This window comes from Mustela nivalis, assembly GCF_964662115.1.
Source record: "Mustela nivalis genome assembly, chromosome: 11".
Classification (NCBI taxonomy): domain Eukaryota; kingdom Metazoa; phylum Chordata; class Mammalia; order Carnivora; family Mustelidae; genus Mustela; species Mustela nivalis.
Window position 1 is genome coordinate 12025870 of NC_139030.1, and position 10244 is coordinate 12036113.

The 10244-nt window shown below is 48.5% G+C and overlaps 1 protein-coding gene across 1 annotated transcript in view; it reads right to left on the bottom strand.

The window, feature by feature from the left end:
- Positions 1-7312, bottom strand: part of RALB (RAS like proto-oncogene B) — a 44017-nt gene extending 36705 nt beyond the window's left edge. The window contains exon 1 of the mRNA XM_082690098.1: positions 7070-7312. The gene's annotated coding sequence lies outside the window, so the exon portion shown is untranslated. The remainder of the gene's footprint in view (positions 1-7069) is intronic.
- Between the last annotated feature and the right edge of the window lie 2932 nt (positions 7313-10244).

A 10244-nucleotide genomic window follows, 5' to 3' on the forward strand; every position in this document is an offset into this window, starting at 1 on the left:
TGCCACCACCACCACCCTGCTGCCCTCGGGTATCTCTGGACCTCGTCACCTCCCTCATCTATTGCTGGTATTTGCTTCCCGTTCACAGACTTCCTTTCTACTCCATCTCCTGTCATCCTCCTCAGGGACTCCTACGTTCATAGGGATGACCCATCACAGGGCTCCACCTCTCCCAAGTCCTTGGCCTCTTCTCTGATAACCAATTCCTTCTTTCTGTAACACGGTTGTGTTCAGGCCCTGAGCATCGCCATCAGAAACGCTGTCTCCTCCAGCCTCGGCCTCCTTCCTTTTAGCTCTCTTGCTTAAATACCCACTACCCTACCACTGCCACAGTTCCCTGCCTGCTGGTCACATGCGAGCACAGACCTCTAGGAGAGGCCCTCTAGCACTTTCTCTCCGGGCCCCACCCCGTCCTCAGAAGCTTAGGTCTCACAATATGAAAGCCCTCTTGCTGACAGACCTGCATTCGCCCCTCTCACTGCCTGCCAGCCCCAGTACCTGGCAAGCCAAGGAGCGTTGCTGGAGAGGGAAAGAGTCTTGCAGCTGGCCTCCTGAAGCTTCATATGAAACACATTTATGACCCTAAACCAGGAATGGGCAATTCACTCTCCACTGCCTAGAAATCTTACTGTGATTTCCCCCCATGCCCTCCCAAGCTCACTCTGGACAGATAACCCTGCCTCATTTTTCCCAAACACAAGTCATCAGGGACAAACTCTACAAACCTCCCAGCATGTGTGTCTATGTTCTTCCATCTCCTGCTACAGGGATAGCGCAGTACTGCTCTTAGCAACAACCAAGCACGCCACACAGGCTCTAAGAGACTCAATCTGCCCTACCTCTATGCCCAGGAGCATCATTCCTGCCATGATCCCCTTTTCCTGCATCATGAGTCAGTCTTTACCTCAGTAGGGGATCATCCCCCCCCTCCCCAGCACAGACACTTTCTACTTAATCTCCATCCTAAAGACACATCCCCCCCTCTGATGGCCATAGGCCCTCTAGCTAGTGACACAATCTCCCCCAGCCCTAGTTATCTATACGTATCAAGGCTTCTCAAACTTGAATTACCTGGGAAGCTCCTTCAAGTGTGTATTCTGATTCAGTAGGTCTTGGGCTACAGTAGGTTGGGCTTCAGTAGGTTGGGCTCTACCTTTGGGGTAGAGCCCAAAGGTGGTCAGCACTGCCAACCAACTAACCAACTCCTAGATGACTGGGGGTGGGGGGGTGGGCAAGGACCCCACTCTGCATAACAAGGCGCTGGGTTTCCTTCACTCACAAAATCCCTTCCAGTGTGGCTCCCTCCACCAACAAAACTTCCCTGAAACTGGGCTGGCCAGGATTGCCAATAAACTCCACATTGCAAACTCCAGTAAAAACTGTTCTCTTTCTCCTCGCCCATTCACTCCCCCTCTTTTACAAAGGAGCTTGTAATAACCATGAGAGAACACTGTTTGGAAAGGGGAAAGCCCATAGGAGGCCAGTTCAAACCCCTCTCTTTGGCATCTCCCTCCGGAGAGGGTCTGGCCCAGCCTTGAGAGCACCGCACTCGCCCATGGGCCTTGCAGCTTCTCTGGCTTCCTCCTCCCCCTGGCATCTAAGTGTCAGACCCCTCGGAGCTCCGTCTTACACCTTTCCCATTCCTACATCCCCCTTTAGTGGCCTCAGCCGCTCTGGTGGCTCTACAAGCAGCTCCCAAACCTTTCAAACGCAACCCAGAGCCTTCTCCTGACCTCCAGTCTCCTTTCCCTCTGCCTGACAGCCACCCCTCCCCACATGGGTGTCCCAAACCCAAAGGGAGCACCTTTTGTTATTATATGCAAGTCTCTTGTCCTCAGCTCCTGAAAAGCTTCAGAGCCTTAAAGATGAAAGGAGGGGGTTATTATTCATAACAAGTCCTTTCTACCACAACTGGGTTCCTGCTAATGAGGGAACGTTTAGACCACCTAGGACAGGGGCTGGCTGCCAGAGGAACCAACCTTGAATAGGGGTTTAGAACTTCCAGTCCTACCCCCTGACCTCTGGGGAAGGGAGAAGGGCTGAAGGGTGAATCAATCCCCAATGGCAACGATTTCACCAATCAGGTCTAGGTAATGAAGCCCCCATAAAAACCCAAAAGGATGTTTGAGAGCTTCCAGGTAGGGGAACCAGACAGAATACTTCCATGTGCCACCAGGGTGGGCCACCAACTCCTTTGTTCAAGACCTGACCCTATGTATCTCTTCATCTGGCTGTTCATATCCTTTAAGATCCCTCGTAATAAAGCAGTAATCGAGTGAGTAAATGGGTTTCCCGAGTTCTGAGAGGCGCTCTAGAACATTAATCAAACCCAAGCAGGGGGTTAGGAAAACCTCTGATTTATAATGAGTCAGTCAAAAAGCAAAGGTAACAATTGGGGCTTGCAACTGGCATCTGAAAGTGGAGTGTGGTCTTGTGGGACCAAGTCCTTAATCTGTGGACTCCGATGCTGTGACCAGGTAGTGTCAGAATTGAGTTGAAATGTAGAGACCCAGCTCGTGTCAGCAGAGGATTGTGTGGTGGGGCTGGAAAAAACACACACATACACCCCACCTTGGAACTGGGTACAGAAACCCTTTAGATGTGAAAAAAAAAATTGCAGAAATTAATGAATGAGCACATATAATTTTAGATTGTAAAAAGGCTTAACATGCAAGTATGAGTAGAGATACCACCTTAACTAAATCCACTACTAAGAAGAGGACCAGCCAATCCACACTCTATGACCGCCCACACCGATCCTTTCCTGTTTTACTGGCAGAGTGGGGTGGGAGGAAGGAGAGGGACGATAGGGAGGCAGGATGAAAGAAAAGAAAAATACTAGCTCACAAATGAGGGCAGCAAATGCGACAAAAGCCAGAAATGGGAGGAAAGGAAACACAAGCTGTGCTGAGTGTCCAGTCTGCCCCACAATGACTCGAGCAAACTTCAACTGGGCTGGGATGAACAAAAGCCATTCTCACCAGCCTTCGCTTTCTGAAGTTACATTTTAATATGATTTATGAACGCTCTCATTCTAAATATGCATCATTCCAAGGATATTTGTTAAATGAAAATACTACAATCACAGAAGTTTCAGAGATGGAAGGGAACTCAGAGGTCAATTAATCAGGCTTCAGGCTCAGGATGCCTCCTCTCTCCACCTTCAGGGAGATTTCATCTAGAAGCTAAAAGAATAAAGTCCTTGCAGCCAGGTGGATAATTAAAAAGTATTAGGTTTTCAAAAGAAAAATGAAAAAGTGCTGGCCAAATAAATATTGTCCAAAGATTTAAAATAATTGGTGGGGGGGGAGGTGAGCAGGGTTTAGGTTCTCCAAGATTTTTTTTTGTAGCTACTTTGCCAATGAGTTTTATTTTTAAAAATACACAGATGATTAATGACTAATTTTAAGCTGTTCATCAAGGAGCTCATTTGGCAATAATTTTTTTTTTTACCAATTTGTTTTAGGGTTTAAAAAAAACTCAGCTGTTCCATTTGCTTTAGGGATCAGCAAGATTTAAATTTCTAATTTCCAAAGCTACTGCATATTTGGCTAATTAATTCGAGCATATGACAAAGAAGAACTAGAAGAAAGAACATAAAGTTAAAAGTCTAATATTAAAAGTTTCTAAAATGGTAAAAACTCCAGCTGCATTTTATTCTCCTGGAGTACATACTTTAGTATGCATGTGAAACAAAGATTTTTCTCAGTAATGTCTGTCCAAACCTTCGAAAGGAAATCTGGTGGCCTCAGACAATGTCAAGGGTCCTCAAGCTCCCCTCATGCAGTCCCTCCCACATTGTGCCATGTCTGGTCTATGTCCCAGTAGAAGGGATGGTATGTCACCTCCAAGATTAGATACAAAAATATCATACTTTCCATCTTGATGGTCTGCTTTCTATCTCTCCCTCTCTCAGATCACTTGTTCTGGGGAGAAACTCAGTGACCATGTTGTGAAGGGTCCTACGGAGTGGCCCACACCATGGGGTACTGAAGATTCCCACCAGCAGCCATGTGAGTAAGCCAGAATCTGGAAGCAGATTCTCCAACCCCAGTCTAGCCTTCAGATAACAACAACCTCAGAAGAGACTCTAAGCCAAAAGCACCCGCCAAGCTGTTTCCAGATTCCTGAACTTCTGAAACTGTAGGAGATGATACATGTCTGTTGCTTGAAGCTATTACATGTGAGCTAATAAAGTATGCAGTAGCAAATTCATTCAAGACAGACTACAGATGTGGCCAACTACACGGACCAAACTTTTTATATATTTCCTTCAACTCATGCCATATACTAAGTAAAATTACGTAGTTTGACATGTTTTCATTTGGATCAGACCGCACTTGAAATTGTTTTATGTCAATTCCCAATCTGGTGGGCCTCAAGTATACAAAAGCAATCACAATATATTAGCAATTAGCAATTAGTATGCAAAAGCAATCACAATATATTAGCAATTATTGGTTAACAGCACTATTTCCTGCATTTAGATTTCAGGTTTTTTTTTTCAAATAGCATAAACTCCCCAAAGATTCACTGACACCCATCACAGAGAACACTAACACAAATTATAAGCAGTTCCTTTTTTTAAGAGTAACACAAACTTGAAATGCCTTCCCTCTTTGACTTCCCACTTCCACATTCTTTTCATCCTTCTTCCCACTCTCACCCATCCAAAAGCTCATACACCCTCTTGCCCACTGGCCCCTCTCCTTTTTGATACCTGTAAGAATGTGTAGACATATACGCCCATGTTTGTATTCCTAAGTAATCAAAAGAACTGAGGAGCCAAACAAGTCAGTTGGTGACCAAATCTCCAGGCCAGATATGTATCTGGTATTAGCTAGATCGGTGGGTCTGTGCCAATAGATAGCAGATGCTCAATAAAATGTTCATTTCCCTTCTCTTCCTTACCCACCTCCCCCGTGATTAGGAAAGAGTTCCATTTTCTCTGGTACTCTGGTCTCTCTGATTCAAGCTTCTCAACAACACATATTCACTTGAAAAAAAAAAAAAATCTCAAGTATCTTCCATATCTAACAGCAGGGGCTGTGTGTTTGGAACTGATTGGAGCCAATGAAAAGTGGGACTCTTGCCTATCATCTCGAGACAAGTTACACTGGGAACATTAGAAGAGTTCACCAAGATCTCTTCCAACGCTCTTCTTACACTGTCTACAAATTTAGCTCTCAGAAAATATCTCCACCAATGTTTCTAACTTCCATAAATTCCATGAGTGAAGAGGAATTTAGTAACTGAATGCCAACAGGCATTGTGGGATTGGGTGAATGTGGCACAACGGATTACCTCAACTCTCTGGTTTACAAGTTTCCAGAGGCTCGAGCCATCTCCAGCCAAGGCAAGATTACCTTTAAGAATTAAGCCAAGAATTCAGAACTTTTCTACTTCCACTTTCCACCAACACCCATCTAGATCCCATCTGACATTCAAATTCTTGTCTTCCTACCTATGTGTCTTGGTCCCATGTTCACAAAGTCCTGGGAAAGTTTCTACCGCAAGGGAAATCTTGCTGAGTGAGATCTCCGATCTCCATTGTTTCCAATGGGAAATACCATGAAAAGAAAAGGAAGGAAAGACCCAGATATAGTCAGAAGAAAGCAGACGAGTGGACAGAAGTAAAACCGCACACAAAGAATGTGTATCCCTGGCTTTATTCCTACCCCTACCTCCATCCCACCCCCACTACCACAAAAAATACCTTCAACATTCCTAATTTCATGTAATCCTAACAGGCAGGGACAACTATTGCCACCTTCTCACTGCTGTAGACTAAGATAGCTAAGACAGGTGAAAATAGCTAAGACAGGTGAAAAGTCACGCTCAAGATCCCACCCTTAATAAAGTTTCAAAACCAGGATCAAACCTAGGTCTTCACAACCCGAGCTCCTTTTCTTCCCAATATTCCATGCCGCTTCCACAGTCACTCTATTTCTGAGGACTTCCATGTTCTAATTCTATTGCTCCAGATTTAAAGAACATTGCCTTCACCTGTTTTGGGCTTTGACATCCAAGAACCTCGCTGCTCAGCTGTAGCGCGTGGGTCATTTACACACCTAATGAAAGATACGCTGCAGTCTTTGACAATCAGTGCCCACCATCCATCCCCAAAACTTACAAAGAAATGAAGTTAGAAAGCTAGGTCAAAGCAGAAAGTTTCCTGATCTACAAAGGTTGAAACCACCTTGCAGGGAAAGTAAATGAAGAATCAGCCAAGTCTCTTCCAGGGGCAATTCCAAAGGAGTCCCCCAGCCCCAAGAACTTCTCCCCCAAAGACTCACCTAATAAAAATATCAGAGCTCCAACCTTTCCAATATCCATCTGTAAATTAGCCCAGAAAGGACACAGCTCAAACAAGCAGTCTGGGCACACCTATCTCTGCCACTAGCAGTTCCGAAGCAACCACGACCAGGATAACCTTATACACGAGGGCAAGAAAAGAGGGGTGGGGAGCCTGGTCCAGCCAAACAGTTCAAGTCCGTGGTGCTTCCTATTAGAAGCTACATCGGGTGTCAGCCTCTATCAGAAAGGAACTAAAGGGTGGGGAATGGAGGGGGAGCAAAGAAACAACTTAAGGCTCACTTGCAAGACAGGACCAAAAACAAACAGACCAAACAACTTTTGGAACACGGCCCCGGTTCAGTCCAAGTTCTTAAGGTACTAATAAGTTTTTGCAACACGATTATAGCTCTCACCCTGCCCACAGCGGCAGCTAAGGAACTGAGGAAGTGGACTATCCTCGGGCTGGAGGCCCGAAAGTGCAGGAAGTGGAAGCAGAGGCCATTTGTGGGAAAAGGGAAGGAGCGGCGAAAAGGGAGAGGCTGGGGCGCCGCCCCCATTTCCTCAGCCCCGGGGCCGCTCTCCGAGGCTTTCTCCAGGGGACCTGCGGGACCGAAAGCGGCCGGCAACCCCGCGTCACCCTCCGCCGCCGTCCACAGCCTGCACGCTTAGCGCTGGGCCAGGCGTCCACGGAGGGCCGGGCGGTGCACCCCACCTCCCCAGCCCGCGCTCCACTCCTCCCCGAGCGGGCCTGTTGAGGCGCGGGCACCCTTACCTGGGACCCGTCCCGCGCCGCCTCGGCCGTCCGCTCCGGTCCCGTGGCTCTTAAACCTGCCCCGCCCTCTCCTTCGCCTCCTCCTGGGACCGGACCCCAGCAGTCCCCTGCCGATTTGTCATTGAGCAGCCCTGGTTCGCTTCCCCACCCCCGAGCGCGCCCCCGGCGTCGCCTAGGCAACCCCGCCTCCCGAGAGAGCGCGCTTTCCTTCCGCTCCCGCCCCCCCTTGGGGCCACGCCTACTGAGAGCCTATTAGCCAGTCCGAAGTGGGGCTGGGAGACTGGGGCGAAGGCTCTGCCAGTGAGAAGCCGCCGCGGGCGGGAGGGGCGGGCTCTGCACGCCTGCCCCGCCTACCTCCCCTTCCTCCTCCTTCCCGCGGCGGGACTTGCTGCGCGTGACCGCTGCTGCAGTGGAGCAGTAGAGTTGGGCTGGGGACTCTGGGCGTGGGCGGATGGACAGCGCTCCAGTCGTGGATTTGGGTCAGAGCGAGGTCAGACTAGTGGAAAGCAAAAGGGAACAGCAGACCGATATAGAAAAACCAAAATTACGATACGGCGCGGGCGTGTCTCCGGATCCAGGAGGCTGTCGGACGCCCGCCGGGGGCACCTGAGGCAGCGGGACTTCCGCCTGCCGCCACGACTGGCCTGGCTACATGACATCCCATTAGCAGTAACGGAGTTACTTGACCAGTGCCTAGCAATAGATACTGACCCAGATCACATACGCGGGGGAGAATCCTAACCCCAGGTTCCTTGAGGCAGGAAGTGCAGTAGGCAAGCTCACGGACAGGTTTTTCTCCCACAACCTGCCCCCCCCCCCCCCGTCATTGTCCTCCAAATCCAGGGAACTTGTCATTTTCTATCCAAATAGGGTTTCACCTTGGGTTGATTTTCCTAACTCCCGGCCCCTCCTTAGAGCTGAATCCTTTCCAACCCCCTTCAGCAGAATTTGTGGCCCCACTGACCCTTACACAAACCACATGGCCTGTCACACTGTATCATAATTGTCTAAAGGCCCGCCTCTATAATCTCTAGGGATGGAAACTCTCTTGTTCAAGTTCACATCCACAGCAGCTAGCTAATTCTCTCCTTGTTAAAAATTACACGTTAGGATGCGTGTGCGTTTTAATGAGAGGCTTTGTGCCTTGATTAAATTGCTATGTAAAAGCAACTAGCAGACCTAGGCCCTCCACCAAGAGCTGTACCAAAAAGCACAGACCTTTACCTTAGTTTTCAACAGGAGGCTTAACAAAAGAACGTGTGACTGGGAAAGTATCCTAGTGTTAGACCACCTTAAACTTTCTGTTTTATCTTTCTCATACATATTAAAGACTTATTGTATATGGCAGAAACACTGCTAGGTACTGTAAGGGAGAAAGGGAAGAGGTGTCTTAAAACGGAAGTTCTCCAGTATTTATTAGAGCCTAGAAGAAGAATCAGACGCAAACCTCTTCTTACGGAGTAATGATTTAAGTGCACAGGTTTGGAATCAGGAAGCCGAGGGTCAAAGGAGGACTCTGCCATAGAACTAGCAGTTCTTTTAGGAAGTTACTTAACCTCTGTGGGCCTCAGTATCCCCAGCTGCCAACAGGAACAGTACGTCTACTAGGAACTGGGGAGTGTTACGATCTTGGAGAGTGGCCAAAAATGTTAGCTTAAAGAGCGATTGCCACCAGAGGCCACGAAGTATACTCAACCCAGGGAAAACATTTCCTCCCAAGGCCCATGATATCGGGGAGCGTGGGACACCACCATCGTGCCGCCAAAGCTGTTTGCCGCATGGTAGAAAGGAGCTGCTGTCGTGATGCCATTTTATCCAGTGGAAGTTTAAATAAGAGAGCTGCCTGCAGCATCCTGCCCGAGTGAAATGAGTTGTTCAGGGTCATGGACAAATCAGGATTTTCCCATTCCTACACTGACAGCAATCACGGGAGATTTTCTCACCTTTCCTGGGATGCATAACTGCCATTCTTTTGGATTAGTAAAGGGCTGTGATGCAGGATGGACGGTCTCTCAACCCCTAACCACCTGTCTACCTGCCTCAGCCTCAGTAGGAGCATCTGCTCAAATCTTGGGGATGCCAGGCGCTAGCTGAGTATGGTAGGTTCAGAGGACAATGGCAGGAATCTTTTGGAGAGGCTGTCTCCCAGCACAGGAACATGTCCTACCAGAGAAAGAGCATTGGCAGACCCCAGCTGTGGCTGCCTCTAGGATTGCTCCTGTCAGTCCTCAGGATGCTCTTGTCTACTGGGCTCTCAGCTCTTGAGGGAACTCTGCCTCCCAGCAGAACCAACGGCCTGAGAAATAGGAATACAAGATCCCCAGCAGGTCCTGCAAGGTTCCTCTAACCCTTGGCAGCTGTGGAAAGAACATTCTAGACACTCCCTCCTTCAAAAGTATTTACTGAGTATTGTGTGAGTCTTTAGGGCTGTTTAATATTTGCACTTCTGTCTCCTGGGCACTGGATAGGATGGAACTTTCTAGCTCCCTGTGTGGGATGAGGCTGTGTGATTGGCTCCAAACAATGACTTGTGAGTGGAAGGGACACATAAATCATTTGGGGGTTGGGGCTGGGGGGTGGAGAACTTATTTGCCAACGTGAGACCCTCCATAGCTCTTGTCTCTATGGTATGGCCACTGGGAATGTTTGGGTGGTAGCTGGGACCCCCCAGCGTGCACAGCGCTCCCCCTGCCAACCCATGGTGGACATTTAGCATGACTGAGAAACAACCTCTGTGGTTTGAAGGCACTAAGACTTGCAAGTTGTCTGTTATTGCCGCATAGCCTCGCCTGTCCTGACTGACCTCAGGTGTGCTAAGCTGGGGACGCAGTGCTGAACAGCTCAGAGAAGAGAATAATAAACCAGTAGATGACAAACCAGTAGACAAATAAGAATGGTGTCCTTACAAATTGCTTGGGACTGTGTAGTGAAAAAAGGTCTCTGTTAGAAGGTGACTGTTAAGCTATGCCCTGAGGGGGGAAAGGGACTCTATCTTGAAAAAGGCTGAGGGAGAGGGGAAGGAGAGGGGAGTATCTCGGGCAGAGGAAGAAGCATGTGCAAACTCCTACAGCAGAAGAAGGCTTGGTCCTCTTAAGAAGAGCCGGGAGACCCTGGTGGAATGCAGTAAGCAGGGGGAATGAGGCCACACAAGGACAAAGAGGAAGGTGGGAGCCAG